This window comes from Puma concolor, chromosome C2, assembly GCF_028749965.1.
Source record: "Puma concolor isolate L17-30 chromosome C2, mPumCon1.1.hap2, whole genome shotgun sequence".
NCBI classification, from domain to species: Eukaryota; Metazoa; Chordata; class Mammalia; order Carnivora; family Felidae; genus Puma; species Puma concolor.
Genome location: NC_141675.1, coordinates 141081701 through 141093799, shown reverse-complemented (window position 1 = coordinate 141093799; position 12099 = coordinate 141081701). Strand labels below are relative to the sequence as shown.

Genomic DNA, 12099 nt, shown 5'->3' with positions numbered 1-12099 from the left:
TGCCTGGGTGGCTCAGTCGGTTAAGCATCCGACTTTGGCTCAGGTTCTGAACTCACAGTTCGTGAGTTCGAGCCCTGTGTTGGGCTCTGTGCTGACAGCTCAGAGCGTGGAGCTTGTTTCAGATTCTGTGTCTCCCTCTCTCTCTGACCCTCCCCTGTTCATGCTCTGTCTCTCTCTGTCTTAAAAATAAATAAGTGTTAAAAAAAAAAAACAAGTACATATCAAAAGTTTGAATTTATAATGAATATATCATTTATATAAATATAAAATTTATAAAAATTTTTCTTCGTCCATAATCTTTGTAACCCAAATGGTATTTCAGATTAGCATGTTGCTCAGCAAATGAGATGAACTGATATATTAAGTGAAGAACAGGGGACAGGGATACTTCTGTTTCTGGGAAATGCTGGCAAGTGGTGGGAGAGCATTGGGGTCAAATGGCTGCCTGAGTCTCACTTTTCTTGTTGAATCTTAACATCGTTGTATGATGAAACCTGAATGCCCCCAAATTCTCATGTCTTCACGGATCACCTTTCCCTTTTCAATGCCGCTAACGCATAACACAGTTTGGGTCATCTTCCCATTTTGATGGCAGTATATCCCTGCCTTTCATGGGAAGATCCTTTGTCAGTTTCAATAGCCTAGGGATCCTTAAATGTCCAACAAATCCATCTTAAATGACTGCTTGTCGTCTTTTGCTTGAGATTCCTGTTCTGAGCACTCTGGTGACCAGTTTTTGCCCTCTTATAATCGTCTCTCTGGGCAATGATCCTCTGCACAGTGTTCGTTACATGCAAGGTCACACTCTCCACTCTCTCTGGTAACACACTCATACGCACACGCAAACACACACACACCATTCTCCAAAGCAAAAGGCCAGGGAAGCTTAAACTGCCATATAGCATTAAAAAAGAAATCTGAAAGAGCAGAATGGAATCACAATGCCACATATTAAAAATATAAGTAAGGAAAGAAAAATAAAAACCCCTTCCACTGTTGTTATCGCTCCTTTGAGTGCAGCCATTCTCCTTCATGGGCTCCCTATTTCTTCTGGCTCCCCCTTACCCTTCCTCTTCCTCTACCCTCTACCAGGCTGTTGCCATGCTTACCTTTCTAAGGAGCCACTTTCAACCATTTTGTCACTCCTTGGAGTCCCAGCTCCAATCCGCAGACTCAAATAAATAAATGAAATCTTCCTGTGCCCAAACAAATATCACTTCCTTTATTCTGTCCCTGAACTACTGATTTGTAGCAATGATTCCTGCAATTGTTATCCATGCAGCCCACACGAGTTTTCTGGAGCTTGAAGTAGCAATCTCTAGAGTTGATGACACTCTTACCTGGCATGGGTTCAAGACGTCTCCATGAAAAATGGCTAGGTTTGTTACAGCCAGCTGACTCATCGTGCTTAACCAGGTGGCTCCTCCTGCTCATGAAAGGGAAGCCTACCCCCCCTAAACAACATCCAATTTCCACCCAAGACACAGAAGTGGCTTCTGACCCAAACATTGTCTTTTTCAACTACAAAATTTAATGATACAAGTTCACCTTTTACCACAAAAAGAAGCTTCTAGAAACTTGAAAATAAGGGTTGTTGCTGCTATACACACTGCTGGAAACTATTGAGATGTTTTGTCAGGTAGCAGCCTCCTCAGTATATAGTCTGTTGTAGCATCATCTATCCATATGGAGTCGTATCGACTTTTGCATTGACCTCAGTCAGCATACTCTTATATCTGCTTTTTCATGCTTTATGCCATTGTAACTTATATCTTAGCGATATCTGTTAAAAGTAACAGCTGATTTTATGATAGAAATATGTAACGGTGGGTGAGACTGAAGGGAGGGATGTAAATTTCTAAATATTTTGCGGTCTAAGGATGTTTTTAAAATCTACTTGAAAATTGTCCTTAGATGAAATTGTGTTGTTTTACATTTACATACTAAATATTTAATGTTTACATGCAGATTTTCCAGCTTTGTTTTATTGTTGATCTGTGGTTTTGTACCTGGAAAACATTCTTTGTATGACTTCAGTTTTCTTAAATCTGTCATGTTTGTTATGTCTTTTTATCAACGTTTTTATTTATTTTTGGGACAGAGAGAGACAGAGCATGAACGGGGGAGGGGCAGAGAGAGAGGGAGACACAGAATCGGAAACAGGCTCCAGGCTCTGAGCCATCAGCCCAGAGCCCGACGCGGGGCTCGAACTCATGGACCGCGAGATCGTGACCTGGCTGAAGTCGGACGCTCAACCGACTGCGCCACCCAGGCGCCCCTGTTATGTCTTTTCAAATGTGATTTAACCAGGGGATTCTTCTGTGGGTTCGTGAGGAAAATGTGTATTCCCTTTTTCTTGGGCAGAATGTTTTTTATATACCTTTTAGAACCACGTATTTTGAAGTATGCTTCAAGTAAAAAATGTTCTTGTTGGAAAAAAAGAACTTTAATTGAGGGTACTCATTTAAAATAGAGCATATCAGAGGGGAGGTGGGGGGGTGCAGGGGATTAAGAGTACACTTACCATCATGAACACTGAGTAATGCTGTATAGAATTGTTGAATCACTACATTGTACGCCTGAAACAAATATGACGTAGTAGGTTAACTGTCCTGGAATTACATAAAAAACTCAATGAAAACAAAAATAAATCTTAAAAAAAAAGGAAAATTTTCCATAGAAACACCACCAAACAATCAGGGTGTATTGGTGCATACTTACCTTCTGGGCCCGGAAGGTATAAGTGCGATGCTATTTAAAGGTGAGACAAGCCTCTGCTATCAAACTGCTTTGGTCATTCTTTCTGGTGAGGTCGTGCTATAGATAACCTGTAGCAACTTTTTTTGACAAACAAATGGTATTTTCTTTGCTTTCTCCAGTCATTCTTTCTGGTGAGGTCGTGTTCCTTAAACAACCTGAATGCACAGATCTGAACGTCCTAAATTTATTGTGTTTAAAAATAAGACTGATTCACATTTTTGAAAATGTAAAACTTGACTAATAGATAACCTGTAGCAACTTTTTTTGACAAACAAATGGTATTTTCTTTGCTTTCTCCAGTGATAAAAGGCATATGATTATGTGCTTGATAGAAGATGTTTAAGTTTTTCTTGTACATAGAAATATTCCTTTTTTAAAAAAAATTATTTAAATTCAAGTTAACACAAATAGTTAACATACAGTGTAGTATTGCTTTCAGGAGTAGAACCCAGTGACTCGTCACTTACATATATATAACACCCAGTGCTCATCCCAACAAGTGTTCTCTTTAATGACCATCATGCATTTAATCCATCCCGCCCACCCACCTCCTCTCCAGCAACTCTCAGTTTTTCTGTATTTCAGGGTCTTTTTTGGTTTGCCCCCCATCTCCATTTTATCTTATTTTTCCTTCCCTTCCCCTATGTTCATCTGTTTTGATTCTTACATTGCACATATGAGTGAAATCAGATGATATCTTTCTCTGCCTGACTCATTTTGCTTAGCATAACCCACTCTAGTTCTATCCGCATTGTTGCAAATGGCAAGATTTGTCTTTTTGTCTGCTGAGTAACATTGCAGTGTATATATACACCACATTTTCTTTATCCATTCATCATTCAATGGACATCTGGATTCTTTCCATAATTTGGCTATTGTTGATAGTGTTGCTATAGACATTGGGGTGCATGTGCCCCTTTGAAACAGTGTATCCCTTGGATAAAACCTAGTAGTGCAATTGCTGGGTTGTAGGGTAGGTCTATTTTTAGTTTTTAATCCATACTGTTTTCCACGGTGGCTGCACCAATTTGCATTCCCACCAGCAGTGCAAAAGTGTTCCCCATTCTCTGCATCCTCACCAATGTCTGTTGTTTGTGAGTTGTTAATTTTGGCCATTCTAACGAGTGTGAAGTGATATCTCATTGTGGGTTTGATTTGTGTTTCCCTGATGATGAGTGATGTTCAGCATCTTCTCATGTGTCTGTAGCCATCTGGATGTCTTCTTTGGAAAAGTGTCTGTTTAGGTCTCTTGCCCATTTATTCACTGGATTTTTTGCTTTTGGGGGGTGTTGCATTTGATAAATTCTTTATAGATTTTGGATACTAACCCTTTACCTGATATGTCATTTGCTAATATCTTCTCCCATTCTGTCAATTGCCTTTTAGTTTTGTTGATTGTCTCCTTTGCTGTGCAGAAACTTTTTATCTTGATGAGGTCCCAATAGTTCATTTTTGCTTTTGTTTCCTTTGCCATCAGAGATGTGTCGAGTAAGAAGTTGCTGTGGCCTAGGTCAAAGAAGTTTTTGCCTGCTTTCTCCTCGAAGATTTTGATGGCTTCCTGTCTTACATTTAGGTCTTTCATCCATTTTGAGTTTATTTTTGTGTATGGTCTAAGAAAGCGGTCCAGTTTCATTCTTCTACATGGTTGCTGTCCAGTTTTCCCAATACCATTTGCTGAAGAGACTGTCTTTTCTTCCATTGAATACTCTTTCCTGCTTTGAAGATTAGTTGGCCATGTGTTTGTGGGTCCATTTCTGGGTTCTCTCTTCTGCTCCATTGATCTATGTATCTGTTTTTTTGCCAGTACCATGCTGTCTTGATGATTATAGCTTTATAATACAGCTTGAAGTCTGGTATTATGATGCCTCCAGGTTTGGTTTTCTTTTTCAGTATTACTTTGGCTATTCACCCAACTTGGAAGCACCCAAACATATAAATCAGTTAATAACAAACATAAAGAAACTTACCAATAATAATACCATAATAGTAGGAGACGTTGATACCCCACTTAGAACAGCGGACAGATCATTTAAACAGAAAATCAACAAGAAAACAATGGCTTTGAATGACACACTGGACCTGATGGCCTTAACCTATATGTTCAGAACATTGCATCCTAAAGCATCAGGATACATATTCAGCACATGGAACATTCTCCAGAATAGATCACACACTAGGTCACAAATCAGCCCTCAACAGTTACAAAAAGGCTGAGATCACATCTTGGATATTTTCAGATCACAAAGCTAGGAAACTTGAAATCAACCACAAGAAAAAATTTGGACATAGAAATATTTTATTTATTTTATTTAAATAGTTTCATGCTGGAAATGTGTGCATTTTAACTTCATTATATATAGTAGAATATAAATTCATACTCATTTATTTTTTTGAAACAAATATATCTTTCTTGTTTGCACTAACATTGAGCCATTGCAAAAATACTTCCTCCCACCCTGGGTTTGCTACAGTTAGACAAAATTCTTCTTTGGCATGTTCTGCCTGGAGGAATAACTGTTCTCTATCTTCATGACAGAATCTATCAAAGGGCTGTGCTTCATGGCCTGTCCAGTGACAGTGTTTCAAGAAAAATTGCTGATTGAAAATAATGTGCCACCCTACGACTGGGCATTGCTTGGATAAATCTCTCTTTTTAATGGCTGAGGGTCACTTCATCTCAGAGTAACCATATACACATCTGCAGAACTGTAGTTTGGAATATGCCTTTTGCTCAAATGGCTCCTTTGAGACCTCTCAAGATGTTTTGAAAATATTATTTAAGAGATCATGAAAATGTGATAGTAAATATATTCATGATCATGTCCAAATTCTGAATAACTCATAGAGTATTCTGTGGTGTTTCACCAGGGCCCTTTAAAAGTTATTCAAAATCATGAACTTTAAAAAAATGTAACTTGGTCTCAATTATGTAGAAGAGGGCTCTTGATTTAATAAAATATCAATGGGTGATTTGACTAGAATCGTTTTTATAGTAGTAGCCTCTGTTTGCCAAAAGTTTTGTGCTTCTGAATAAATACCTGACTTTTATCTTAAGTTACATGTACTGTAATATTCATATACAAATTTAAATGAATTTATATATTTCAAGTTTCATGTCAGAGTATTAGAAATTTAGACGTTTTGTTACTTGAGTTTTCTGATTAAATATGAGTCATAAAACACTCTATTGGGGTTTTGACTTCATCTGAAAAAACTATAAAGAATTTCAGTTTATTTTCCTAAACTAGTAGGTATAATACATAAACTGTATATTTGATTTTTTAAAATTTTATGGTTGAGGATCTTCTATGGACTTCATGGGTTTAAGCACTGCTAATTTTATGGGGATAATGAGTTAAAGCTAAATGTGAGTTGGATTCTGGAATTTTCTGGAAGTGTTTTGCTTAGTTTTTAATTAGTTTTTGATAGGTATATTCATGTGTGTATGCATGTGTGTGTGTGTGTGTGTGTGAAAGAGAAATCTCATAAATAGAGTGAAATGATATGGTTCATTGAGGATTTTTAGTTATTTGAGGGTTTATTCTACAAAAATAAAAAGAATCCTTTATAACTTATAAAGCAAAAATACGTAAATATCATACTATGTCAAATGAAGAAATTCTTATATTGTTCTTTCACAAATGTTACATAAAAATCCTATTTCTTAAGATGTTGAGCCATGTGGAGTGTATGCAGACATATGATTTCAGAGTGTAAATACAGTTGGTAATGTCTATGTGTTTATGCTAACAATACTTGAGAACAATAGTTTTCGAAAGTTTTTATGCTCACGTGCATAAGAAGTAAGAGCCTGAATTGGTGCAACAATTCACACAGTATCACATATGTTACACATAGGGATAGGGTTAAAGATTCTGAACTTACATATCTTAATATCTAATGTCTTTTTTCTTTAATTCCAGTGTAGTTAGCATACAGTGTTATATTCGTTTCAGGTGTCCAATATAGTGATTCAACATTCTACACACCACTCAGTGCTCGTCATGATAAGTATGCTCTTAATCCCCTTCACCTATTTTACTCATCCCCTCCCCCACTTCCCCTCTGGTAACCACGTTTGTTTTCTGTGTTCTTAATATCTACTTTCAGTAGAATCATAGAATGCTGGAGCTAAGGGAGTTTAAAGATCATCTAATTAAAATTTCTGAATAAATATAGATTGAAAGAGAAACCCAGAGGTTGGATATCTTCTCTGAAGGTATTTGGGGAGCCCAGGTTATCTTCTTGCAGTTGCACCTGACTGCTTCCTATCTAGAGCTAAGGCTTCCTATATTATGGCACTAAGTTGGTTTCTTATCCAAGAAGCTGCAGGTTGCAGTGCCCAAGGTCTAAGCCATGACTGCCCTTATTGTTTTATTTTCCTCATCCATGGTGAAGACAAGGGGAACAGTGCCTACATAGGCACGGTATTGCCCAAGAGCAAAAACAGAACTCTGGACCAGGGGCAATGCTTACCTGGGCACCAAAAAAAAAAAAAATCATCATGAAAATTTGTACTAGTAGGTGAAAACTTTGTGAAAAAGTACCTCATATGGAATGTGTGTGTGTGCGTGTGTGTGTGTGTGTGTGTGTGTGTGTGTGTGTGTTCCTTATCAGTAGCCCACTAAATATCACTTTTCTAAGGCCTGTTTTGATCTCACTTCTCTCCCCTTGCACTACCCATATTCCTTCTCTCTTCATCAGTGAAAGAGAAGAAGCCATTCTCTGATGTTTGGAGGTGATTCCAGTAGGTATATTTACTAGTCTGACATTGAAGGAATATTTATTTCTTTACATATTTTCCCAAACCCACTAGATGTAAACTCCATGAAACAGGAATTTTTGTCATTTTTGTACCCTGAACAAAAGATGGCACTCAGAGGCACTCAGCAAATACTTGTTGGATGAAATAGTAGTTGATAGAAAATCAGAAGAAACTTAGCTGCTAGTAAAAGAAATCCTAGTTTTAAGATTCTGAATCTTGAACAAAACCCAGACAGGATCATCCCTGGATTGACATTCCATTCTAGTACGAGAAAACTGAAAATTCAAGATGACTGGGGCTAATACTGAATCAAGTGACAAAAATGAAGCCGATTCACTCAGGGAGCACCTACACACTTCCCTTATATTATTTGACTAACGATTTCACAAATTTCCTAGTGAGAAAGGCATAGAAATTGTAGAATAAAATATAATCAACTTACCTATAATTTTATTTTAATAACTCACTTATTTAATATACATTTCTATATCACGGTTTCAATAATTCTCAACTAATCGCTTCATAAAGTCTCTATAAAATAATTTTTAAGGTACTTGAAGATACTACAGAGCCAACTACTATAAGCCAACTACAGAGCTGGGCCAGAAAGAGATGGCTAACCAAGATTTTGTTACTTGGGTTGGGAAGAACAGATAAAGAGCAGATCATACTCCAAAGGGGCTGTTAGGATTGGCTTCTATTTGTGTATCACCTTTGCTATACCTGCAGGAACCACATACATAAATACAAGTAAAAACATGGTAAACAGGAAATAACTCAGTACATTAAATTCCTATGTCTGCTGTGACCAATTACCATAAAATTAGTGGATAAAACAACACAAAATATTCTCTTATGATTCCGGAAGGCAAACATTTAAAATGGATCTTACTGGGCTGAAATCAAGTATTTGTCAAAGCGGCATTCCTTCCGGAAGCTCTGGGGGGAGGGGGTGGGAATTCCTTTCCCTTCCTTTTCTAGTTTACAGGCCACCTGCATTCCTTGGCTTGTGGCTTTATGCTCCCTCTTCAAAGTCAGACGTTTAACATCTTCCAATTTCTCTCTACTTCTGTCATCACATTATGTGTTTTGAATCTACATTTTTTTTTTTTTTACATCCACTTTCTTCCTATTATATGGCGTCTCGTGATTATATCTGGCCTATCTAGATAACCCAAGACAATCTCTGATCTCAAGATCCGACTTAGCCACATCTGCAAAGTCCTTTTGGCCATGTAAGGTGACAGAATCGGGGATTCTGGGGATTAACATACGTTGGGGGGCATTTTTCAGCCTCCTGCATTCAAGGATGTTTTCTACGATTAGAGAAACTCTTGATGGCTACAAAAACCAGTAAAACTCTTGTCACCCCAATTTGTTGTCCTGCTACACCAATTCCCACCCACGTGGGGGTTGATGGAGGAGGCACTGTTTAGGAGATACAATTCATAAGGACTTAATACATCTAAGACATTTAATAAATACACAGTGCATTAATAATTGAGTGTTTTCAGTTGAATTTTTGATTTTTACTTCAAATCAAAAGTAAGAAAATCAAGGCAAGATTCTTTTTTTTTTGGTTTTTTAAGTGCCTGAACCTTAGTTCCACCCAGAGAAAGCACTAGCTGGGGGTGTGCAGTAGCATCAAGGAGAACAAAAGCTTTTTGTTTTTTAATTTAATTTTTTTATTTTTAAAAATTTACATCCAAATTAGTTAGCATCTAGGGAAACAATGATTTCAGGAGTAGGTTCCTTACTGTCCCTTCCCCATTTAGCCCATCCCCCCTCCCACAACCCCTCCAGCAAGATTCTTTATCTTTGTGACCTCAGTTAAGGTGACTAACAGATGGAAAAAGGCAGCAACCAACGCAACTGTATAGAATCTATGCCATTTTATCTTAATCTCTTAGACACTAGACATGGCTGAAAATCTTTCCTTCCAGAATTAAATGAAGATAGAACTCAGAATCTGTGGCTCTTTCTTAAGAGACTTAGGGATACAGGCATAATTTTGTGGGTTAAAATAACTTTCTTGTTTTGTAAACTTATAAGTACCATTAATAACCTCTCTGCATCAATCCATGCTGCAAAGCCCAAGTAAAGATTTTAATAGGACAACGGAGCAGAGTGCTTGACAGGTATAGTTGATTGACAACATAGCTAATACTGAAATAATTGCTTGGTATGCAGAGATTTGCATATGCCTATAGCCTCTGCATTTAAAGACTTTGACATGATGCATTTCTAAAATCTTCAACTGTATTTTTTCTTGAACTGGAAGACTTCTTAGAAGAAGTGTTGATATAACAGTGCCAGTGCCTGGTCTTTGTGTCTCGACCATATGTTGAATTAGAGAAATTAACAACAGAGCTAAAAATCACGCTTTACAATGTCCCAAACTTTTTCTTAGTTTCAACACAATTTGGTGTAGGTTTGCATTTTACAATAGAAGACCGTTTTCACAACATAACAATTTTTATTGATTGCCTCTTGATTTTCTTTTTTCCACTAGGATTTTTCTTCAGTTACTTACGAATATTCATACGTGCTGGACGTCTGCTCATCTTTGAGTCAAAATGCATCATCATTTAGATTTGCTAAGGCTTGACGCATGACCACTTCTGTAGCAACTCGTCTCTAGACCACTCTAATTTTGCTTTATCTTTTGAATCAGTGCTTCCTGTATTTGGAATAACCATGCTATTATTTTTTCTAAGAATGAAATTTATGCTGGAGCAGAAGGAAATGGATCAGTACTTCAGGGCACAGTGAAAGTAGCACCCTGTGACCAACCAGCAAGATTAATTCCCACTTCTATCAATAAAGGGAAATGGCCAAAGTTCTCACCTTTTTGACCAGGCAGCACTTTATGGTGTCCCAAATGCCACATTTTGTCTGCTTTTGTTCTAACTTACCTAACCATTAATAGATGTATTTTAAAAGGAGAATAAAGGAAGAATTTAAAGGAAGCTCAGAGATTCAGTGCATAGACACTTTAACTCTATAGTTACATTTATTTATTTTTATTTTTTAATTTTTAACGTTTATTTTTGAGAAAGAGAGAGAGACAGAGTGTGAGTGGGTGAGGGGTAGAGAGAGAGGGAGACACAGAATCTGAAGCAGGCTCCATCCAGACTCAAAGCTGTCAGCAGAGAGCCCGATGTGGGGCTTGAAGTCACAAACTGCGAGATCATGACCTGAGCCGAAGTCAGATGCTTGACTGACTGAGCCACCCAGGTGCCCCTCTATAGTTACATTTATTAACCTATTCCTCTAAACCATTCAGGTCCTGTTTTAATTGGGTATTCTCTTCCCATATTTAACATTTATATTCATATTTACCTGTTTACAAAGTTGTCTGGAACAAATGAATTAAAGGAAAAAATAGAGACAAAAACATGCTATGGATACATTTTTAAGTATTTTCTGTGTATTATCTCATTAAATCTTCACAAGAACCCTATGAAGTAAGTACTGTTTTTATCTCCACTTCACAGATGGGAAAACTGAGGCTCACTATGAGATGCTCAAGGATTCACAGCTGTCAAATATAAGACTCAGCATTTAAGCATAGCTATGGCAGATTCTAAAGTCTATGTTTCTATCTAGTACACATTGTGCTCATGAAGTTTACCAAAATAGGGAGTATAATTAAGCATTATATCGAGATCAAGGCTTCTTGATGACCAAGATAAGATGAGCAAACCAGACAAAAACATGATTTCATAATTAAAAGAAAACATGACCATTCTTCAAGAAAGGAACAATTTATTTTGCTACTAAACTCTGTAAGATATTAATTACCTAAGACTTTATGGGGGACATGATATTGAACAAATTTAACTTATCTTAAAGAATTCTTCATATGGCTTTTTCTTTTCCATTTTGTTACCTTTCTTCTCCTGAAAACAAGCATAACATAAAATGTCATCCAGTACAATGATGTTTTGTTAATGAGTGCAGTTTGCTGGTCATTAAATTGGAATTAAAATTGACCTTGAAAAACCAAAGTGATTGGATGAATAGTAATTATCTCCTAAAATATAATTTCATGGGCAGAGCTGATAAAATTTAGTTTTGGGGTTTTCGAGGGATCCTTTTTGATTAGTAGATACTCTTTGAACCCTTTAACCTGCAGGAGGTTCTGTTAATGGGCTTTCGTGGAGCTGAGATAACTCACCTGTGTTCTCACTAGGATGACAGCTAATCCCACCTTTGCACACATGTATTCATAGGAAACTCTTAAGGGTTTCTCCAAAGAGCAGCTTTGCATTTGTTCTTGAACCTGGCAAACGCTAGTCTGTGACATGATAGTCCTGCTCTAGGAACAAAGCAGGGCTGATTATGATTGGATCTGTTAAAGTTTATTTAGCGCCACTCATAAACTTTGACCTCAGCAAAACCCCGTATTGCTTTTTTAGAATGATGGTGTTAATAAGAATTGTTTGGTTATAAAGATCAAATGTTACTTTGGCCATGGGAGGTTACATTTAGAAATGAGAATTGCAAAACAAAGTGTCCCTCATGGTACTGGTGAGAAGTAAGGGTCCCTGGCTGGGCTCATTTGTTTTCAT

At 37.2% G+C, this 12099-nt stretch overlaps 1 pseudogene; it reads right to left on the bottom strand.

Moving 5' to 3' along the window:
* Positions 1–12099, bottom strand: part of LOC112849794 (small ribosomal subunit protein eS6-like) — a 74106-nt pseudogene that overhangs the window by 12415 nt on the left and 49592 nt on the right.